At 31.7% G+C, this 12232-nt stretch overlaps 1 protein-coding gene and 1 non-coding gene across 11 annotated transcripts in view; one reads left to right on the forward strand and one right to left on the reverse strand.

Annotated features, from left to right (window-relative positions):
- GRIA4 (glutamate ionotropic receptor AMPA type subunit 4) overlaps window positions 1-12232 on the reverse strand; it is a 478222-nt gene that overhangs the window by 285956 nt on the left and 180034 nt on the right. The gene's annotated exons all lie outside the window — the stretch shown is intronic.
- On the forward strand, window positions 10457-10560 carry LOC130454129 (U6 spliceosomal RNA). Its single transcript, XR_008911813.1, has one exon. It is a non-coding gene; the product is annotated as a U6 spliceosomal RNA (small nuclear RNA).

The raw sequence follows: 12232 nt of genomic DNA on the forward strand, positions 1-12232 counted from the left end.
TCAAGTTATCACAAGTGTTATTCATTATGATCAGATTGAATTTATACCAGGAGTGCAAGGATGGCTCAATATTAGGAAAACCATTCATATAATTGAGCATATCAACAAGCAAACTGACAAAAATCGCATGTTTATCTCAATAGATACAGAAAAACCTTTGACAAAACACAAATCCCATTCCTATTGAAAACACTAGAAAGCATAGGAATAGAAGAGGTTTTCCTAAAAATAATAAACAGTATATATCTAAAACCATCAGCAACATCATCTGCAATGGAGATAAATTAGAAGCCTTCCCAATAAGATCAGGAGTGAAACAAGGATGCCCATTATCACTTCTATTATTTAACATTGTACTAGAAACACTAGCAATAGTAATTAGAGAAGAAAAAGAAATTAAAGGTATTAAAATAGTCAATGAGGAGACCCAGCAATCAGTCTTTACAGATGATATGATGGTCTACTTAAAGAATCCTGGAGATTCAACCAAAAAGCTAATCGAAATAATCAACAACTTTAGTAAAGTTGCAGGATACAAAATAAACCCATATAAATCATCAGAATTTCTATATACATCCAACTCATCCCAGCAGCAAGAGTTAGAAAGAGTAATTCAATTTAAAACCACCCTAGGCAATATAAAATACTTAGGAATCTACCTGTCAAGACAAACACAGGAACTATATGAACACAACTACAAAACACTCTCCACACAATTAAAACTAGATCTAAATAATGGGAAAAACATTAATTGCTCAAGGGTAGGATGAGCTAACATAATAAAAATGACAATCCTACCCAAACTAATTTGCTTATTTAGTCCCATACACATCAAACTACCAAGAAACATTTTTACCAAATTAGAAAAAAATAATAAGAAAGTTCATTTGGAAGAACAAATGATCAAGCATATCAAGGGAAATAATTTTAAAAATGAGAAGGAAGGTGGCCTAGCAGTACCAAATCTTAACCTGTACTATAAAGCAGTGCTCATCAAAACAAGTACTGGCTAAGAGACAGAAGAATAGACTTCGGTTAAATGATCTGAGGAAGACATTCTATGATAAACCCAAAGATCCTAGCTTTTGGGAAAAAATATACTATTTCACAAAAACTGCTGGGAAAATTGGAAAATAGTATGGGAGAGATTAGGTTTAGATCAACATCTCACACCCTACCCAAGATAAACTCAGAATGGGTGAATAACTTGAACATAAAGAAGGAAATTATAAACATATTAGGTGAACACAGAATAGTATACATGTCAGATCATTGGGAAAGGAAAGATTTTAAGACCATGAAGAGTTAGAAAAAATTACAAAATGTAAAATAAATAAATAATTTTGATCACATTAAATTAAAAAGGTTTTGTACAAAGAAAATAAATGCAATCAAAATTAGAAGGGAAGCAACAAAATGGGAAACAATGTTTATAACAAAAACCTCTGACAAAGGTCTAATCACTCAAATTTATAAGGATCTAAATTAATTGTACAAAAAATCAAACAATTCTCCAACTAATAAATGAGCAAGGGCCATGAATAGGCAATTTTCAGATAAAGAAATCAAAACTATTAATAAGCACATGAAAAAGTGTTCTAAATCTCTTATAATCAGAGAAATGCAAATCAAAACAACTCTGAGGTATTACCTCATACCTAGCAGATTGGCTAACATGACAGCAAAGGAAAGTAATGAATGTTGGAGGGAATGTGTCAAAATTGGGACATTAACACATTGCTGGTGGAGTTGTGAATTGATCTAACCATTCTGGAAGGCAATTTGGAACTATGCCCAAAGGGCACTAAAAGACAGTCTGCCCTTTGATCCAGCCATAGCACTGCAGGGTTTGTACCCCAAAGAGATAATAAGGAAAAAAGACTTGTACCAGAATATTCATAGTCATGCTGTTTGTAGTGGCAAAAAATTGGAAAATGAGGGGATGCCCTCTGATTGGGTAATGGCTGAATAAATTGTGGTATATGCTGGTGATGGAATAACATTGTGCTCAAAGGAATAATAAACTGGAGGAATTCCATGTGAACTGGAATGACCTCCACAAATTGATGCAGAGTGAAAGGAGCAGTACCTGGAGAACATTGTACACAGAGACTGATACACTGTGGTAAAATAGAATGTAATGGACTTTTCTACTAGGAGAAATGCAATGATCCAGAACCATTAGGAGGGACTCATGAGAAAAAATGCTATCCACATCAAGAGGAATAACTGTGGGAAAAGGATCAGAAGAAAAACAACTGCTTGATCATATGGGTTGTTGGGGATATAATTGGGGATATAGATTCTAAAAGATCACCCTAGTGCAAATGTTAATCATATGGAAATAGGTCTTGATCAATGACACATGTAAAAGCTAGTGGAATTGCATGTCAGATATACAAGGGGCTAGGGGGAGTGGAGAAAAAGAACATGAATCTTGTAACCATGGAAAATTTTTTAAATCATCTAAATAAAAATTTAAAAAATTAAAAAAAGGGATAACAGGAAAAGATTAAAAGAGGTTTCTTTAACCTATGCCTGTAATGCAGTTAACTGTGCCTTTCTGGATGAGATATGATTCATTCACCTGGATTTCCTTTTTGAGTCCTTTAAGTTTTAGATTTTGCAAATATAAATTTATTTGTATAGTATATATTTCTCTGATTGCACCCAAGTATATACATTTCCAGGGTGAAAATTCTCACATGGGTTTATTTCAAAAAACTAGGCTCATGGATAATAAGTGTAGTGAACCATGGATTCCAGAAAACATTATTTTACCTTCATTAACAAGACACAGAAAACTATACTGACAAAGGAAGATGAACTCAAAATGAAAAATGGGATATATTTTGTATGTCACTAATGTAGGATTTTTTTCTTCCTGTGTATATATGCATGCATGTTTATGTTTTAAAGACTGAGTCTCCTTATCTCACCAGAGCTGGAAGGACAGGGTTTGGAGGGATAATCATGGGTAGACCTGACTCTATTGTGACTCCAAGGGAACTCTGACCGGTTAAGTTTCTGCATGAAACTGATTTTCTGACCTGTTTTGGTTTGCTCCTCCTTAGATAACTTGGCATTAGTCTTTTCCTATTCTCCCCTTGGGGGCAGGGGGAAGAGAACAAAGCAACAGAAAAGAGAAGGAAAACCAGAATGAAACCCTGATAAGCAGGACAGCTTTGAATGTTATGTGTTAGAATATATGTTTCAGGGAAAAACAAGATCTTCATAATAGACATATATTTTTTATGCATCTAGATAGTACATTGAACAAAATAGTGAATTTGGAATAAAAAAGAGATGAATATAAATACTGCATCTAACACTTACTATCTATGCAACCCTGGGCAAATTATTTAACTTCTCAGACTTAGTTTCCTTATCTTTATGATAGGAGTGATAATAGCACCCACCTCCCAGGGTTGCTGTGAGGATAGAAAGAGGTAATGTGTGAAATTCTTTGTAAAGTTCAAAGAGATACATATATATGTATACGTGTGTATGCATGTTTATATATATGCTAAAATCATTATTAATAATATAATATTATTTAAATTTACAAACTTCTATAATGTACAGGGAAATGTTCATTTTATGTGGTGTGCATTACTTTCAGAATTAAAAAAAAACACAGACAAAAAAGGATAGTGGAAATTGCATTATAAGTATTTAATTAGAAGTCAAGTAAATATAGGCTGGTAATTAATTCCTTCCACTTATATCTGTGATCTTAGACAGTGACTCTTTTGGCTTTGGTTTAGTGGTCTGATAGAAAAGTGGTTTAGACTAACCACTTTAAGGTCAAAGATCTTCTGTAGAGACAACAATTTGTTATTCTCTATTTTTCTTTCAAAATTGAAAATGAAACTGACATAGAATAATTTCTCATCCTATGATCTTTACCTATGAGTTACTCCTGATAGCTAAATGAGATAGACTAAGTGAAATGCTTTGAACATCATGGGCTCGAAAAGAAACCTAATTGCTGATTCAATTCATCAAGCCCTAGTATTTTCATGACTATGTAATGTTTTGAATATTTTAGGTTGTTATGTGAGGGATAAATTTAAAAGCTTTGATATAAAGCTACAGGAGTTTATCTTCTTGATTTTTCTGGAGTATTTTTTTTTATCAATGTGTTTGTGAAGATTTTAAGCTATTAATGATGAAAAAAGTCTTTAGTATCTAAGTTGGTTTTCAAAGCAGTCTCAAATTGGAACTGTCATTAAGGTATTCCTCTCTCATGCTTGTTCAGGATTAATACAGAAATAAATTAATGGTTTCCTCTTAGCTTTGAGAGGGCATTTTGTGATACTGAGTCCCTGTGGACATGCTATAGGTAGAAAAAGATTAAAAGGGTCTGGGGAATGATTTACTGTGAAGCTTTCATTGGCCTCCAAATTCAAAAGGACTAAAAGGTACTGAGTTGATCCATTCTGTCCTTATCAACTAGAGATTTTTACATTGTTATGATTTTTAACCTGGCATATTTATAAAAAAACACAACAAAACCTTAAAATAAGCATGAAAAATAGCAACTAAGTCTTTTATGTGACCACTACTCTTTTCTTGTAAATCATGTTGGCATATTTCTATCAGTTCAGTGAGTCATTAACCTACTGTCATGAAAATCAATGGTTCCAGTAAAATTCCATATATCTTATAGGGATTTTAAAAACCAACCCAAGCAAATAAAATGTGCTAGAGTGCCAATAACTGCTTTTGTGAAAGTCTGATAATACCTCATCATTTGTCCATGAACAAAGGCACATTATACCCTTTAATATCCCACCTTTCCCTATGGAAGAGAACAAAGCAAAACTATTGAAACATATCCAAAGAGATTGGTAATTTCATTGCTACCTTCCTGTACGATTTTAACTGTGTCTCTTGGGACTCAAGTCCATTACATGTCCTTTACAGCTCCGCTAATATAGGAGTCAAAGATACCATAATAAAACTATATATTACTGCTTTATTCTATAGACTACGTAGCATAGAATTGGATATTGATATGAATTTTTTGAAACAGAACTAAAGAATCATAGGATTTAGATCTATAAAGGAACCATAGGAATGCACAATCTTCCCATTTTAATGGATGATATTTAGGGTGCAGGGATGTTAAGTGACTTGTACAGGATCACAAAGATAATTAATTAATTAATTAATTAATTAATAGCTCTAGACTTTGTATTTAGATACTATGATTCCAAAACCAATGCTTTCTTCTAATCAATAGCATTTTGATACCTTGAAGATACAACATTCAATGAGTATGACTATTTCCACTAGATAGGATATAACCCATGCAAACCATCTAATCCTTTGTAATTCATATTCATATTATCTCATGCATCCTAGTAAGATGATCAACCCACTTTAAGTGGATTTTAAGTTGTTTGCATTATTAAGATGCCAGATAGGTTGTCCATCTATTAACTTTCATTCTTACAATATGGCCATTCTCTTTTCTAGTTATAAAAATCCTTAATAATGCATTTTAAGGTTCTTGTATCTACGCTAACATTGACAACTGGCTCTAACCTTTTTTCATTCCATTGATCTTCAGGATCATGGAAGATATTGAGTCTTCTGAGAAGGTTACCTTCTTTGATTAGTTGCCATGTAGAATTACTAGGAGCATATTAGTATAATAGAAATGGGCTCTTTAAGTTTTGAGGCATCTGAGATTACTGAAAGCAAGGAAATTTGAGCTGATTTCTTTTTCCTGTTCAGTTCCCACTAACTATCCATCTAGAGAACTTATATAAAATAGTTCAATATGTAATAATTCTTTCTTTCCTCAATCTTCATATGCCACTATATACCTTTCTTATTCACAGATCATGCTTGAAGATATTTTTGTATGTATCAGTCTTTTAAACTACAAAAACCACTACAAGGGTAGATTGACCTCAAATTTTTATACTGATGCATTTTCCTTAATTTAACATAGTTGTATATATTTAGAAAAAGAAAAAGAAAATGATAAAATAGAAACAATAATGAGGAAGGGTGGAAAATTTTGATGGACCAAGAAAAGAATACCACTTGGGGCCTTTAAATAGCAATAGATAATAGTAAAATAATTGGCAAATAACAGCATTTTTGATTCATTATTTTTGTTATTTTCTTGTTGCCCAATACTGATATTTTGTTGATTCATTTTCTAAATATATTGTTTCTTATGACAAAGAAGATCATTTTGTCAGGAAAGACATATTAAACTGATCACATGGTAATCATGTAGCTGCATCTAATCTGCTACTTTATATGTTCTCTTGCCTCATGGTGCTTTGATTTCCTTTTTTAAAATATTAATATCTATAATTTTCCAAATAATATATTATTTTGTGTATTATTGATATAATGCATTGAGTAAAGAACATTGCTTATGCCTATAGAATATTAAAATAGGACAATTATGATTATGCTATATATTGCTATATGCTATATATATCACAGTAGTATATCATAAATGAAAATATTAGATTATAGGAAGGTCTAAATTTTCTAAAAATTTTCTCACTTAATCGAGGAGACAGGCTCTGCTATGGTGACCTTGGCCACCATGAACTTATTCAACTCTAGATAAAAATTTCTCTTTTAGAGAAGGAAGCAGTCCTTTATTTTTCATTTTGAGCAAGTAATGTATAAACCTTGAGTCTGAATGTCCAGGTTTTTAACAGTAATTATTTCTCTTATTCTATATTTAGTTTATTCATGTATTATTTTCCATTTCTGTTGAAAAGAACAAAAATTCAGTGAAGATAAAAATGCATATACATACCTACACATTTATTTAAGATATGCCCATTTAAAAAGAAATATCTTTTTTTTTTTTTACTTTTAGAAAGCATTGTCTCTGAGTTGAAAAGCCTTCAGGGATAAAGAATTTAAAAAAATAATTGCTTTGGAAAGTTGTCAAAAATGGGATTAGTGCAATAGAAATGAATATTTCATTATTTTTGGATAACATGAATTCTTCAATATCTCTTTAAGTTGAGTTGAGGAATCTGTGTGAAATTGTTTTCTCTTCCTATGTATTTGTTATCATTGAGACAGAATATTTAACAATGGACAAAAAGAGGAATCAATCAAAAAGCATTCATTGAGTATCTGCTAGCTTCTGAATGATTTGCTGACTAGCATTAGTCTCATAAAAGGTTGGCTCTTCTTTTTCTTCCCAAGCTCTCTTTTCAAGATATTGTTGACTTCTTCTCCCTACTTCCACAAATTTTGTGTTAGGATTCAAAATTGTAACACAGTAATGAAATGTTGAACATTTTTTTAAAAAGACACAACAAAGGGTTTTATTATGCTTGTTTTAGCAGGGAAAGAATTAGCCACAAGTCAAGAATATAAACAACCATATTGAAATTTATAAACTCAAAGGCAGGTGCATGTTAATCTATGTTTCTTTGTTTTAAATGCTTACCTTCCAACTTTGAAGCAATGCTGTATATTGGTTGCAAGGTGGTAAGGGCTAGACAATGAGACTTAAGTGACTTAGGCCAGGTCTCACAGTTAGGAAGTATCTGAGGTCAGATTTCACAACCTCCCATCTCAATGCCAGGTTCTCAGTTCACTGAGCCAGATAGCTGCCCCATATGACTATATTTCAATGAAATTACTGGGACTGATATTATTCTTGGAGTATACAACAAATGCATTAGATTTTAGGACATAAATTATGCTTTTCTAAAAATATTACAAATGAGGCAAGGAAGTGAGATATAGTATTGATGGAAGTAAGCTGGGTATTAACTGAAATTATCTTTCTGCTAAAAATGTTCTGACAAAATTTTAACTTCATTAACTTCTAAGTCCACAAAAATGGAGATGGACAAATATTGTGATTTTCAAAATGGAAGAAAATATTGAGATTCATTAAATGTAAACCAATCAGTTTGATGACTAGCCTCAGAAAAATTCATTCATTCATTCTACAAAGTTCATTCATTTTACAAGCATTTATCAAGCGCCTGATTTATGGAGAACATGTTTTAGGACATGAGAGAGATATAATTGGAAATATATGTCAGTATATTTAGATGCTTCTGAAATTATAGAAAGGATTATATGTATTGTAGATGCATACTTAGAAAGTGAATAAAAATCATAAGAATGTAATCAGAGGTCAATAAGAACAACTCAGACCAGACTAAACAAATTTCCTTTTTCACAGGGTTTCTATACTGGTAAATCAGGAAAATGTTATATTTTCTGAGTTTTGGTAAGGTAGTTCACAAAATCACTTTTAATACATCTTAATGAAAAGATGGAATGTTTGATGAAGAATATAGTGGGCTAGATTATTATCTCTTTCAATTATTGTGTCCAAATTATTGATTAATAGATCCATGACTTCATGAATTAGTTTCTAATGATAAATTACAGAGATTTCTTTTTGATCCAGTTACTTTAAGCATTTCATTAATTGTTGAAATTAAATTGCACAAGATATGTTTCCTTTAGAATTTTGGATGATATAAAGCTGGAAGAGATAGTCAATACAAGAGATAAAAGAATAAAAATTTAGACAGACCTAGATATGTTGAGATAATGGACTGAATTTAACAAGGTGAAATTTAATGGTAACATATAAGGCTTTGTGACTAGGCTATAAAAAATCAAGTACAGGAGTCAAGATATCAGATATCTGGCTTATTGCCATCCATGTGAAGAAGTCCTAAATGTTTTCATTGACAGCTAGTTCAGTAGGTGTTTAAGTGTAGTGTGGATGACAAAAAAAGATAATGCAATCTTAGATTGTTTAAAGGTAATTTTTGAGCACAGAACAAGATAGGAAATTGCCTCGGTATTCTCTTACAATAAGACATTTGGAGCTTTGTAAGAAATCCATTGACAAATTAGAGTTTTTTACAAAAAGGTTTGAAAAAGAATATGAAGAGATGGGAAACTGTCATACAAAGATCACTTGAAGAAATTGATTTTTTTTTGGACTTTCGGTAGGTATTGTCTCTGAGTTGAAAAACTTTCAGGGATGAAAAAAAATTAAAATTAATTGCTTTGGAATGTTGTTGAAAAATAGGATTAATGCAACAGAAAAGAAAATCCCATTCTATGATCCCCATTTTCAAGTATTTGAAGGGATGGACTATGAAAGATGCTGAAGCTTCTAGGTATCTCCTGAAGAAAGAACTAGAATTGTGGGGCAGTTAAGATTATTTACACGAAAGGTATATTTGGGCTGCATAAGGAATGCTTACCCATTAACTGAAATGATCCATTAATTGATTTAAATGCCTAAAGAGATGATCAGTTAACCATAATATTTGTGCATTTAAGCAATGCCTGGATAAGTGTTTTTTCTAAGTTTTATATAGAAAAAATTTATACATAGAACAGAGTAGAATGCTTTACTCTCATATTCAAAATTGAATGATTCAGGTGGGAGAAAAGAGGAAAAGAAATGTTTCTTACTCTAAACAGTTATCAACACTGACCATACTTTCTTAAGATTGTAGGCTGATAGCAAAAACTATGAAGCAAAAGCTTACACTAAATCATTCCAGGGAAAAGGAAAGATAAATTGGATAGTAAGGGAAAAAGAAAGATAGGAAACATAATAGAATGGAAGGTCATGAGGAAAGGAAAGGAAAGTCACTCTCAAGAGATTTGCATAGGCTCAGAAAAGGTCAATCAAGACGAATTCACCCAAAACAAGACAAAACAAAATAACCTTCCAATTGATAACCCTTTTCTTCCCACAACTTCAAGTATTGGCAATGTCTAATAAATTTCTCAGTTGATAGCATTATAAAGCTATGTCATAATATAAAATCTTAGGAGGCAAGAATCTATTCTAAAATGTGCCATTTGTCCATTCAGGAACTTTTATTCCATTAACAAAAACAGGTCATGCTTCAAGACAGGAAAAATCTTGCATCTCAGCAATTCCAAATATATATTTTCTGTGTCTCTCTTAATATATCATTTTACGAGACTGGTTGAAATGCTATTGTAAAAATCAATTGAAAAAGACCTCTCCAATAATATCATTAACCTGTCAAACACTAAAGCACATTAATAGTTGAGGGAGTAGGCAAATGGTAATATGAAAGATTGTGAATGTGAAGCAGTGCTTATCTCAGGGTTAAGGTCAAAATCTTTAGAACTTATGTCATGTATTTTAAAACTGTCAACAGAGATTTTCAGAATATTAAAATCAACAGATTCATGTCTCCTCAGGGCATAACTTTACCCTTTGTACTAGAAATTATAGGAATAGATAAAAACACACACAAATCATAAATATTCAATTGCATAGAGAAAGAAACCAGATATATAACTCATTTTAAGTATATTGCAAATCGAAACCTACATTTCAGATTGTACTTAGTTAAATTCAGTTTCCCATTCTTGAGGTAGTGAGGGTAGAAAGAAGAATGGGACAATCCTGACAGCATTTTAAAAATATCATGTGCTCACTTCAGCAGCACGTATACCAAAATTGGACTGATACAGATATTAGCATGACCTCTGTGCAAGGATGGCATGCAAATTTGTGATGGGTTACTTTTTTTTTTAAACAAACATACAAAAACCCAATCATTTTATGTTGTTAAAATGATTCATTTCTTTAAAATAAAATTATAAGCAAAAACTATTTATATCTTCAAAATATTTTAATATTAAAATGATAAATAAATGGCATATAGTAGGCTGCATACTTGCATTGCTTTTTGTTCTACGTTGTTGCTATGTCTATGCCCTTTAGAAGTGTTGTTGTTTTGACAGTGTGTGTGTGGTGTGTGTGTGAGTGTGTGTGTATGGTGTTGTACACTTACAAATCATGAAAAAAATCTAGTTGCTAAAGACTGAGGATCATTCAGGGCAATCGAGAATCAGGGGTAGATGTGTGAGTAGACTAACACATGAGGTTTTACTAACAAAGAAGAGCCAGATTTAAGAGAGTCATTGAAATGTCTGATCAAAAAGGAGCAGTAAGATTTTGTCAAGAGCATGGATTAACAATGGACTAATACACTAATGGTACTCTTCTGATTTTAAGGAACTTTGAGGAAGACCCCATATTTTTCTGGTGAATTTATGAAAGGACATGAACAATAGATAAATAGGATAAGCAGGCAGGATTGGATTATAATCTGCTAAATCAGAGAAAATATACACATTGATGAAATAAAAAAAATCTATTTAGGAATTCTTAGATTTTCAAAGAATTACATCAAAACATTAATTTTAAATGGCTTGTTTTTGGAAAGTATTGGCCTCAGAAAGGAGTTTATGGTACAGAATGGTTTTTTTGTAGCTCTAAGTCTATGTAAGAGATGAGGGAAGTTATCTGGCTAGAGGTCATAATTGAACCTATGGGAACAGATGAGGTCACCAAGTGAGAGATCACATCACTTGGCATCATTATTATTTATTAAGATATTAATAAATAAACATTTGTTGAAGGAATACACCAGATAAAAATAAGGAATAGGCCACTCATGCACTTCTCTGAGAACAGAAGAATATACAATTAATATACCCTTTTGTGGAAAGGGATCAAACTAAGCTTAAATAGGACATAAAGGCTGGTTTTCATCACTTTATAAATATTTTTCTTTAATACAACATAATAGTCAATCTGAAGCACATTTAAAGTTGTTTTCATAATTAAATCTCACTTAAGTAGACAGAAATGAACAAATAATAGAACTGTATAGTAAGAAAAGCCTAAAAGGAAAATTTTAGATTTTAAAGAAATTAAGAAGTCTCCTGTACCTTGCCCTCTTATTTCCAGATAAGACTTGCTGCTGATCACAGTTTTGCAGAACTTGGCAGTATAAGAATAGCTTGTTAAGCATGTTATAAATTTATGTGCAAAGTCTACCCTTGGTATGACATTGCATACTGGGCCATGTTATCTCTATCTAACTAAACACCTGATTTTTCATTAAAGATGAAGTAGTATAATTGTTTTTTAAATTCTGAAAAAAAATATCTTGAACATAGAGATTTTTCATTCTTTTAAAAGCAATACTTATGTGTAAACTTATTTATTTAGGCATATGTTATGCTTGTTTGCTAATTGAAGTGAATGTTAACTAAGTAATATTCTCAAGATGTTTTCTGCTTCAGCTTTAAGTCAAAAATCCTACTTGTTTTTCCCCAGATGCATGCAGAAGAATGTGCATTGTTCATTATGAATTATCCTTAAATCTACAATATGATCCTATTATCTCACTAC

The sequence above is a fragment of the Monodelphis domestica genome, chromosome 4 (genome assembly GCF_027887165.1).
Source record: "Monodelphis domestica isolate mMonDom1 chromosome 4, mMonDom1.pri, whole genome shotgun sequence".
Lineage (NCBI taxonomy): Eukaryota > Metazoa > Chordata > Mammalia > Didelphimorphia > Didelphidae > Monodelphis > Monodelphis domestica.